The 12017-nt window shown below is 38.4% G+C and overlaps 1 protein-coding gene across 2 annotated transcripts in view; it reads left to right on the top strand.

Annotated features, from left to right (window-relative positions):
• Window positions 1-544: 544 nt before the first annotated feature.
• Window positions 545-12017, top strand: part of FAM163A (family with sequence similarity 163 member A) — a 116964-nt gene continuing 105491 nt past the window's right edge. Inside the window, exons 1-2 of one of the 2 annotated variants that reach the window (XM_058175133.1) lie at window positions 545-640; window positions 1104-1182. The gene's annotated coding sequence lies outside the window, so the exon portion shown is untranslated. Of the gene's footprint in view, window positions 1183-12017 lie in introns of both variants that reach the window. The other variant, XM_058175132.1, reaches the window with a different exon arrangement.

Here is a 12017-nt window from a genome sequence, read left to right on the forward strand (position 1 = left end):
TTTCTTGCTCTATCCTTAAGTAAAGGGATACTAAGGATGTACACATCGGATGAATAAAGGCGAAACAGACGGAAAATTTCATTAGCAAACTTTTGGGCTGCTAATTAAGGTGCGTGCTGACGATGAACGCCGACTAGCTGAAATAGAAAACCATTTTTGCTAAACAATGAAAGTTGGAAAATAATTTCAGTACCACGGACAGTGACCGAAAGAGCCGTAATCCCTTGTTTCGTTGCATTTCGCCGGCGCTCCAGCAACCCCTGACCGCGTACAGTTCGTCGATTTTTTTTAAATTTCATTTTGTCACAAACAGTATCATAAATTGTCATAAATAAAACAACATATCATTGTTGGGAGGGTTTTGGCTTTGCAACCTGTGGAGCCAACATGAGCTCCGACTTCTCTTCGCACCCCTTTCTATTCCGCTCGGAAGCTCAAGAAAATCCTCGCAGGAACCACCCCCTTCGCAGTGGCTCCACCCTTCCAACGCGTCTCTGGCTCCTATGAAGCAAAACTCAAGTTTCGGTTTTTAGCAACAGACGCCGCCGCTTCCCCCTAAGTCTCTCGAGTGTCTTTGATCCTGTTTGCCAGATGTTTTACTGAGCTACGTGTCAAAACTGAGGATCCTTAGGGACATAAGGTAGCAAAGGTCGGGGCTAAACATCTCAAAAATAGTTCGCGGCTTTGGATTTTGTATAATTTTTTGCTAAAACGGACTTCCCCACATCCCTCTTCTAAGATTTACAATCCCGAAGTTGGACTGCTTTGACCTAGTCGAAAAAGGTGGCCATAGGAACTGGTCGTCGCTGATTAGTGTTACCCGCTTTCTGACGGCCAGTGACAATCTTCCGTTTCTCACAGCTATGTCCGCGGGTCCCGACGTGCCTGTTACAAGCGTGCCGGGGATCGTCTTCAAGCTCTAATTGGCGGGCGATGGAACCTCGGCGCCCCCTGCAGGTGGGGGAATCCAGCGCACCCTTTGGGAGAGTGCGGCGTTGAAATGTGCCAGGATCTCCCCGAGAGCTTGAAGGCGCTTTGATCGCCGCCGCGGCTCCGACCTCCCTGCCTGTTTTTCCCATCTACACACTTTTCTTCTCCCGCAGTTGCTTCTGAGGTCCAGCGTCTTTGGACAGTTGCAGAGCTGGAAATAGGGCGACTTCGCCCAAATAGACGCCTCCAAGGGTAAGTGGTCGCTCCCAATACTGTCCTAACGTGTTTCAGGATATTTGTCCCCCCCTCCTCATTTCTACTCTGTCCCTCCCGGTTATAAAAGATCTGTCCGACAAACATACTGTTGAGTGACGTGTGTAGTGATAGCGCTGGATATCTGTGTAAACGGAGGAAGGAAAAGTCGAAAGAGGCATTGCCTTCTATCCAGATCTAATTGCAAGGAGGTCTTTTAGTGTGCAAAAGAAGGGTGGGGACTGACCGTCCTGATCCTCTCCTTATGGACGTATTTTCTCTTCTTGCTGTGACACTTCCTCCCCTCCTCTTGAAACGAGGCACTCGCTTTTCCCCAAGATCTTCCCCCGCCCTTTCTAAAACCGCTTGCTAGTTTTGGGGTCTACACATTTGGTGCGATCACTAGTTAGAAGAACAAACCAACATGGAGAAGGGACACGCAAAGTGGGACAGGAAAGGATCCCTTTGCATGATTAAAACATAAATGTATCTTTAAAAACTAGACTCTTCTCTTCTCTTCTCTTCTCTTCTCTTCTCTTCTCTTCTCTTCTCTTCTCTTCTCCTCTCCTCTCCTCTCCTCTCCTCTCCTCTCCTCTCCTCTCCTCTCCTCTCTTCTCTTAGTTCGTTCCTCAAAACAAAAACGTGCTATATTTCTTTTTCCCTCCCTCCTCTCTTTTATTTCTTTACTGATTTAGGATGGGAGAGGTTGGAATTCCACCAGATGGAGTGCAAATGTTTTCTGTTTGGAATGGGTTCTATTCTTTCGATACTCATTCAAATCATCTTGACTCCCATTATCATCAACATGGATTTTCTGCATAGCTATTAGCAAATATTTGACTTGCATGAGATACTGCATTTCAAGTTGTTCAGAAATCTCAGTTTAAAGGCTCATTCTAGTTTCCTTGTTCTTTTCTTGAGTTCCATCTGGGAGCTTCTCTTCCAAGAAATCAAATAATGCTTCTAAGTGGCAGATTTATCCATACTGAAAGAAAGCAGTATGGTAAACATTGACCTATGGATATGATCCATCAAGAAATTATATTGAGCATCCATTCATTTATCCTGAGCTTCCACAAGCCACTTCATACAATAGCTGCTTAGAAATTTTTATTATTCATTCATTCGTTTATTTAAATTTATTGTCTGTCCAACTCCAGAGGAGCTGCACATCAAATGGTGGACATTATGCTTAGAAGAGCTGATATAATTAATAATCTATGGTGTTTCACTTATATAGGTAAGGTCAATGAAAACCAGGCTTGGTTCACTTTGTGTATAGTTGAGTTGCGTGGATGTTGCTGCCATTCAGGCAATTATGTATTCAAACTTTATCTTACCCAGACTTATTGTGTCTGATTCTATATTCCAGTAATAATAACTTTGCTTCAATTTAATTTTGCTCCATGTTATTGAAGTTTTCTATTAGCATACAGTTCCTGCAAATCACATTAGAAATTACTGATTTCATTTGATTAACATGATCATTTTTCTCTTATTCATGTCTCATGCATGCCTTGCTTTGCTTTCTTGTGTCTGGTAATATTCATAAAGTTATGGTTAAAGATATTTCTGAAATAAAAATTTCCCCTGACTCTGTTCCTTTCTTGTATTCACTGTATATTTCATATATTTCATTGAATCGTCACAGTGACAGTTATCCTGTAATTTTTGTATGTAGCGCAATTACTGTATGGATCATCATATGGAGAATTCTACCTAGAAAATAAAGATTAAATATACTGATGTCCGAATATATAGCCTAATGCTGGCACGATAGTCTGGAACTGTTGTCACAATGTATTGTTCCCAGCAGTTTTTCCTTGCCCTTCCTATTTAATAAAGATCCTTAAATTGATGGGGTGGGAGGCATTTGCCTTAGATTTAGAAATTTGGGGAATCAGAGAATGGCATTTAACTGATGATGGAGTATTTTGGCTGCTAATTTTAATTCCTTTTCTTTCCTTGTGAATTTATTGTTATTATATTATAATTGGCCACACAGTCAGCCAGATGTTTAGACTGGCTTTGGCATTTTTATCCACCTATCAAATCCTCCCAAGGGACTTGGGATAGACAGATGTTGCTTGATAGCGCTAAAGGTATCATCGCAGGATGTAAGCTGTTCCAAGTATAGCCGCCTTTTGCAATTGACTGATGGTGATTTTGTCATTGCTGAAGTGGTGTTCCAGTTGCTTTATGATTGCATCCAAGATGCCTATTGCTATTGGTACTATTCTTTGCTTTCTTTTGCTACTTTGTTCTACTTCTATTTGTAGGTCTTTGTGTTTTGTGATTTTTCTACAGTTCTTTCAATTCTATTCTGCTGTCTCTTCTGTTATCTGTTCACAACAATGTGAAGTCACAGTTGCCTGTTCTTTAGCTGGTGTTGGCTTTCATATACATCTAGTTCTTCCCGAGAACATAGGATGTTATAATATATCGGCATAGTATAGGTGTGGATCCGAACAATGTGGCCTTTTGAAATTGACAATTGGAATTTTTGCCAATGCACAGATTATTATCATTATTTTATTTTTACTTTACCTCTTTATATATAGCTTCCAGCAGCAAACATACTGAATAGTCCTGCCACCCATTTTTCTCACAACAACCTTGTGAAGTGGATTGGTCTGAGAGAGAGTGACTGACACAAAATAACCCTGTCATTTTTCAGGCTTAAAGCAGACCTAAACCTCAGTCTTCTGACTTCTGGGATACACCAAAGTGGCTCTCATTTATATGGGTCAAAGCTGGTTTGAAAATTAAGATTCAATGTATTAGAGTAGCTCAGAACTAGATCCTTCATTAAATATGTACCCCAGATGACTTTGGCTCTCTATTTAGTTTTCACATGTTTTGTTGATCCTCCCCAAAAATTTTAAGAGGAATGTTTTGTGTTATGCCTTAAGCATTTAGAAGAGAAGTAGAACATATATCTAATCAAAAAGGGAAAAAAAGTCTTCTTGCTTGTTTCAACACCTCTGAGCTAGGTTAGGAAATTGTTATTACCAGTATTTTATCATAACCAGATAATTAATGGAGCAAAGATCTGAATCTGAGTTTTTTGCATCAAAATTTTACAGTCTTCCTAAATTCTAGCTCAGTATGATGCTCACATAACAGAAAGTAGTTCCATTCATCTTGGACATTCAAATACATTGGTTTAGGGTTAGGGCACCAGCTGGCTTTCCAAATGATGATTTTAAACTGAAGATCATGAAAATACAGCCAGATCTAATCATAGTTAGCATCAAATGTAACAGTGAAGTTGACCTTGAACATTTTGCTTTCTGAAAAAGGAATTCCACATATATCAGCCAAGAGAGCTGTATTTTAACTTTCCAGTATTGATCAGAAAAACATCAGAGCTGACAGGCAGGCAAGATTACGTACATGAACCAATGGCTGCTGTTGGGTGAAACATAGCTGACTCACTCTGCTGGATCAGATAGGATTGGCTTTGTGATTTCACTGAGCCGGTAAACCAGTGTCAGGTATATCTAGCATACAACAAACTAGTTTGTAAGTACAGGTTGTTCCTCAACTTACAATCACAATTGAGCTCAAAATTTCTCTTGCTGAGCAAGACAGTTAAGTGACTTTTGCTCCATTTTACGACCTTTCTTTCTTACAGTTATTAAGTAAATCACTGCAGATGTTAAGTTAGTAACACAGTTGTAAAATGAATCTGGCTTCCTTATTGACTTTGCTTGTAAGAAGGTTGCAAAAGCTGATCATATGACCCAGGGATACTGCAACCATCATATGAGCCAGTTGCCATGTGTTTAAATTTTGATTATGTGACCATAGGGATACGACAATGGTCTGTGCCATTTCTTCAATGCCATTGGAACTTCAAAAAATCACCAAAGGAAAGGCTGTAAGTTGAGACTACCTATTGATGGGCTTAGTTAATTGAAACATCTAGCCATAACTAATCAGGCAACTATTATTAAAATATCATTTATATCCTAAATATAAATAAGCCTGGTTCTGCTTTATCAAAATTACTTCCTGTTCCATGCTGAAGGGCATCCCTTACCCAGGCACACTCAATTCTAGAACATACATTATAGTTTTCAAATGTTTATGAGTGGTGTGCAGTTGGGAAAAAAATCATTGGTGTATGAGAAGAAAAATAATAGTTTGGAAACAAGGTGTGTGTGAAGGGCCTTTAATTCTTCGTCCTCACCCCCATATTCTGCTGGAAAGTCTTCGGTTAAATGAACTTTTGGATATCATAGGATCAGAATCCTCCAAATTTTATTAGTTTAGGGTGAGGATGAGGACTATAATGTTTACTATCTCATGCCTTGGACCTTCTTCGTGGTGTCTCATGATGGCTATCTTTTTTTGTTTTCAATGTACATGCCAAGGCAAGCCATGTCACATTATGTTTTGTTTGTCCCTAGTTTTTGGCAAAGCCTCATTAGACTCAGTGGGACATGCTCTGCGTGTAACATAGAAAATATTAGTCTGCAAGATTTCTGTAATAAATTAATAGCCTTTTTAAGAACTGGAAGATTGTTTAACTTTTTGCAGCAATTCCATAGTGACTTTAGAGGTAGACCTGCATATTTGTTCAGTATTCCATTAAGCTAATGTGAAAGAATAAACAAGGGATTTCATGAGGAAAAACAAATGCAAGTAATAGGAAGATATTGGTGGATGGAATATAAGTGGCAGAAAATTAAAGCTAGGACAAAGCAGGCTGTTAATCTTTTTCCTCTGATCAACTTGCCCCTGAAAATGTTCCCAGAAAGGAACATGATAAGCACCGAGGAGAAATGAATTAAGAGTGGACATTTACAAGAAAAAAAAGGACGGTTGCAAAAGGATTAAACATTTTCCATGTTGCAGGTTGATTCTCCCACACAATACCGTCTCCGCTTTGCTGACTTGGATCGATTCTATGTCAGTCATTTAAATGAGTTTTGATCTAGTAAAGCTGTAACAACATGTCCATGAATAAAATGTGCTCCAGTAAGAGAGGAGGTGGAGGCATTGATTGGCACAGTTGGCTTCTTCATTTTGTTTAAAAACATTCTGCTTAAAGAATGCGGATCATGTTTTAAAATTGCTTTCGTCTAAATACCGAAACCCAAGGAAAAACATGGTCACATGGGATAGTATGATTTTAATTAATACTTTGCAGTTACAACAACTAGATTAGCCTGAGATATTTCTGAAACCAAATACAACTTTTCCTTTTCCTAGACAGAAGCTGGCTGGACTTAGTGGACTAGCATTTCAATCTTTGCTCAGGCCCAATTTCTGGAAAGCAGAGTGCATCATCCTGGGGCAGTTGGCTAATTTAAGGGGCCCAAATTAGATTCTAATTTCAGGTATTTCTGACCTTAATGTGATCGATCAGATTAGCATCTCAGTACACTTCCTAAAAAAGATACAGTGACTTCTTAAAACACAGTCTGAAAATCAAGCCTTATTTCATTGAACAATGATGTAGAATTTGCTTCTGTTGAACCTCCTGTTTCTTCCCATGGTCCTAGGAACCCATGGGCCTGAACTGGAAATTTGTTTACTATAACGGAAGATAATTGAATGAAAAAAACCCACATTTTTTTTGTCTTTCACAATGTATTTCCCTGAAGTATGTGTCCTGATCAATTTATATCACACAGACTTGCTGGAAGAAAAAAAAAAACTTTGGAAGGGAAAGCATTTTCCTATATTCCACCCCCCCCCGCCCCCCGATCCATAGGAAATGTAAATATTTCTGCCGAGTCCAATAATAAAATTCCTTGAAAGAATCCATAGCATAATGTTCTAAGATCTTGATGAAAGCCTTGTTAAAGCTACTTATTTCTCCAGTTGCTATTCTTCCGCATGTTTCTATGAGAAATTCAAACATACTGTAGAATTTTCTGCCTACCTACGTGGATAATTTTATCTGGAGACACATGTTGTTAGCTTTTGTGAAATGCCAGTTGTAGTTAGTATAATATGATTGTAATATTACTGAGCACTGTTTAGGTTGTCCTGCAGCCTGGCTGATGTTTAATTGCATAAATGTAGTAACAGGAAGCTTGGATCATGATGTTTTAACTGTGTACCTTGTTATTTGTTCTGGAAATAATTAGGAAAGAGGTTTACTTGCAATAAAGATAAGGATAAAACGTATTAAACAAAAGCTAATGACAATGAATGTCTACGCTGACTCAGGCCCCGTATGATTTAATCTGTAATGATGCAGAGCTTAATTTTTAGCCAGGACTCTAGCCAAGAATATTATTTATTTCACTAGCAGTTTTCAGCTGCCTGGTTATCCGAATTAAAATGTGAAATACAGTTTCCATACACATTACATCTTGCTCTTTGCAGTTATTTTTTTTATTCTTGCCCAAGGAACCTTGATCTGCCTTACTATTCAAGATCTTTTTCCTGTCCTCCTCCTGCCATGTCATGTAACTTTTGCTCTTAAAACTCACATGAAATTATTTGCAGGTCCAGCCCTGACATTTTTTCCCCCTTGTCCAGCAATCATGTAGAAAACATTTCTCTCTTTCTGTGCATTCAGGATGTTTACAAATATTCAGTACAACCACATCAACCTAATAAATTGGATTGTAGGATTTCTTTGCTTTGCTTGCAATTCATTGAAACAATTAGTTTGGTTTATATATGCAACTCATCAATATAATATGATTAATTTTATTGATGAGTTGCATACATAGACCAAATTAATTGTTTCTAGTAGGTGGCAATGTCTAAGCCCACACCTACTCAGAGAATTGATACTGTATGCACATGATGTTCATGAATGAGAAATTAAGGATAAATGCACATGATTTAATAGAGATTTTAAAATGTGCATTTGATACATTTGACTTTCATTTTCCATTTAGGGGCGCTATCAATTCTCTGGCCAGTTTACTAGACATACATTTTTGAAAGTTAGCAATCTTAAGTAATTCAATTGACCAGGGAAATGGGCATAAACACGAATGATCCTAGCTTTAAATAAGAGTGAATAGGCTTGAATTATCAACATTTTGCATTAATATGAAGACTGATTGCTGGCTGTGATAAGACCTGTATATGATGGAAGCAAAGCATGCAAGGAAATAAAATGGATGTTTAGCCTATAGTTCAATACTGACCAGATAAAACTGTGTGATATCTCCTTCATTGTTTAACGTATTTGCAGAAACTTTATTCAAACATTTTTATGGAGACATTGGTTGGGATTGTGAGAATTTGTATGCTGTATATTGGCTGTGAACCCGAGTGATCTGCAGCATATGTTAGATTATATGATAAAATGAAGGTACGGAATTAAAAATTAATACAGCAAAGACCAAGTTAGTTGCTTTTCACATGGAAAGTTTAATGAACAATTACAACCAGTTACAGGAAGTAAATAAATATATACCGTATATACTCGAATATAAGACGATCCGAGTATAAGCCGAGGTCCCCAATTTTACCCCAAAAAACTGGGGTAAACTGGGGACTCGAGTATAAGCCGAGGGAGGGAAATGAGGCAGCTACCGGTCAGGGAAAGCCTCCCTCCCTCAGCCGAGAAGGCTGGCGGCTCCCCCGCCCCGCCCTCTCACTGCACCAGCAGGGCTTCCCCGCGCTAATGCAAAAGCCCGCCAAGTTTGCACCATCCGGTATAATGTGAAAAAAAGAAGGGAAAAAAACTGAGATAAGCCGAGACTCGAGTATAAGCCGAGGGGACGTTTTTCAGCACAAAAAACGTGCTGAAAAACTCGGCTTATACTCGAGTATATACGGTATGTACTACTTGTAGTGTTTTTTAATACTAAAATAATACCGGAAAATGTTGATAGAAAGATTGTGGATAATACTTTGTCTATTGCAATAATTGAATGTTTGCAAAAGAAACAAAATAGCTATTGTTTTAGATAATTTTATTATTTATTTACTTCTAACACACACACTATATATATATATGAAGTGAAAATAGATGTAAAAATATAAAAGTTGAATGGCGTAAGATGGGTTACTTAAGACTATGAAATAAGACTAGATAGGATCAAAAAGAAATGAGTGATGAATATGAACTAAGTACAAAATATGAAAAATGCATTAATTTGGTCATATAAAGATAATTAATGAGGGTAAAATAGCAAAATAAATAATAAAGATTAAATAGGTCAAGAGGAGAAAAAAACAGAAATTTGTGGTTGAATGACATTGATAAAATTCTCAAAGGGAAAGAGGTAAGGTTTATAAAACAAAAGATAGTAATGACTTATACTGTATGGGTAATTGGAAGGAAGGATGGTTTACAAGGCCAGAAAGATATGGAGAGGTATAGTGAATGGTTGATCTAAACCAGATTTAATTGGATTTCTTTCTCTTTTATCTGATGCTTTAATTTTTTTTTGCGTAATACTCTATTATGGGTATTTTTTTATTCTTTGAATAAAGTTGTTATTCTAAAAATAAATAGTGTGATGGATATGTATGTCTGTATTTATGTTCTTGGTTTAATAATTTAATTGCCAATATTTTATTTTCTTGTCATATCTTCTTTACCAGTGGTTCTAATCAGAGGTGGGTTTCAGCAGGTTCTGACCAGTTCCGGAGAACCAGTAGCAGAAATTTTGAGTAGTTCGGAGTACCGGTAGTAAAAATTCTGACTGGCCCCACCTCCATCTATTCTCTGCCTCCCAAGTCCCAGCTGATTGAGAGGAAATGGTGATTTTACAGTATCCTTCCCCTGGAGTGGGGAGGGAATGGAGATTATATAGTATCCTTCCCTTGCCACCCCCACCAAACCATGCCATGCCCACCAAGCCACCCCCAAAGAACCAGTAGTAAAAAAAATTTGAAACCCACCACTGGTTCTAATGCAAGTAAAAATAAAGGAGAAAAAGGACATCCCTTCATTGTTATACATTTTGTGATAGAAATCTGTTTATAATTATCTTTTTATTTGTTATTTGTAAATACTCTGTACCCATGTAAGAAAATTCATAGCACAATTCATCTTTGCAAGCTAATAAGAGGCCATTCTGTTGGAGAGTAACCATCCTGGCTGGGGGTGGGGGTAGGGGGGCTCAAGCACAGAATTAGCCTGGACTCGCTACATTAACACAAGAGAGAAGTGTCTGACTTGCCTTGAATGCCTTTGAGCCTTGTCTAGTAGTTGCGAAAGCTGCCAGTTTAGGGAGATTCCTGTGTAATGGGCAGAGAACAATAAAAAAGCTTGAACTTTACACGTGTGGATCTATTGTTCACAGCTGACACATTCCAGATTGGCAAAAGCATTTTCTGCATCTAAAAAAACATGGCCACTTTTTAATTTATTGGTTATAGCATTCAAAATATGTCTAATATTATATCTATCTATCGATCGATCTATCATCTCTCTCTCTCTCTGTCTCTCTCATCTCTCATCTAAATCTCTCTCTCTCTCTCTCTTTCACCCTCTCTCTCTCTCCATATATATATATGTGTGTGTGTGTGTGTGTGTGTGTGTGTGTGTTTTCTGAGGTTTTCGCGGGTGTTTGTATGTAGGTCTTTGGTTATTCGGGTTTTCTCCTGCGTAAAATTGGAAGTGTCTTGGTGACGTTTCGACAAAGTCTCATTCATCATCTTCAGGCTTCAGCTTCGTGCTTCTGGGAGCAATGTTCCCAGCATTGTTCCCAACATTGCTCCCAGAAGCACGAAGCTGAAGCCTGAAGATGACGAATGAGACTTCGTCGAAACGTCGCCAAGACACTTCCAATTTTACGCAGGAGAAAACCCGAATAACCAAAGACCTACATACAAACACCCGCGAAAACCTCAGAAAATATATATATATGTATTCAGAACAAATCTAGTCTAATCAAGGGGTCTTATTGCCAGGCTGAGTAGTACAATTTCCTAGCCTGATAGTGCTGGGGAATTTTACCTCCCTGTCTTGATAATAGTAGTTTTCATATCCATGTTGTTTCACAGATATCTCATAGGTTATTGTAATTCTGAATCATCTTGGCAGTCATATGTTGGACCTAATGTTCACCTTGGGACATGATCTTAAAATGGAAGATGGTACAATCAGTTCTTTGCCATGGTCAGATTACTTTCTCACCAAGCAGTATCTCAGTGCCATTCTTGCCATTACAAGGGTGGTTAGACTGATGAAGATGGCCTCCCAAATGCTTGATGGAGCCAGATACTTTTTCTGAGAACATTATGGAATTCTCCCAGTGAACTGATGGGCAGTTCCAATATGCATCCAACTGCTTCCTAGAATAGTGAGAAAGTCAGGATGCTAGAGGTACTTGCTCCCAGATAGTCCTTCCTCAGTCAAATATCCTAGGATGCATCTGAAATTATTAAGGAGTTCTGATAATTGAAGTATGGAACCCCAAAGACCAAAAGTGAAGTTAACCATTGCAGATATAAGTCTATACTCAAGTTCATACTTGATGTTCCCTACCCTTCCTGGATTGTTCAGAAGACTTGGTGGGGAGGTGATTAGCTACATCTGAGAGATGGTAAATGACTCTTAGAAAGTGAGATGCTGCCAACTGTGCAAGGAACAGTGGTCCTCTTCTCTCTCAAATAAGCTATTTTTCAATTTGCCTATATGACCAATGTCAGACTATCTTCCTTTCTTAGGAAAGGTATTGAAGAAGATTATTGTGTCTCAGCATCAAAATATCCTAAATGAAATGGGCTGACCAGGCTCTTTTCAGACATGATTCTTCCCCTTTTTAGATAGTATTCATGGATGACTATCAATGGAAGATGGGGGAGGGGTGTTTAATACTACTCTTGGTCCTTTTAATTTTTTAAGTGGCTTTAGATAACATTGATCATAATATTTTACTAGATTGCTTGAGGGACAT

This window comes from Ahaetulla prasina, chromosome 3 (genome assembly GCF_028640845.1).
Source record: "Ahaetulla prasina isolate Xishuangbanna chromosome 3, ASM2864084v1, whole genome shotgun sequence".
Classification (NCBI taxonomy): domain Eukaryota; kingdom Metazoa; phylum Chordata; class Lepidosauria; order Squamata; family Colubridae; genus Ahaetulla; species Ahaetulla prasina.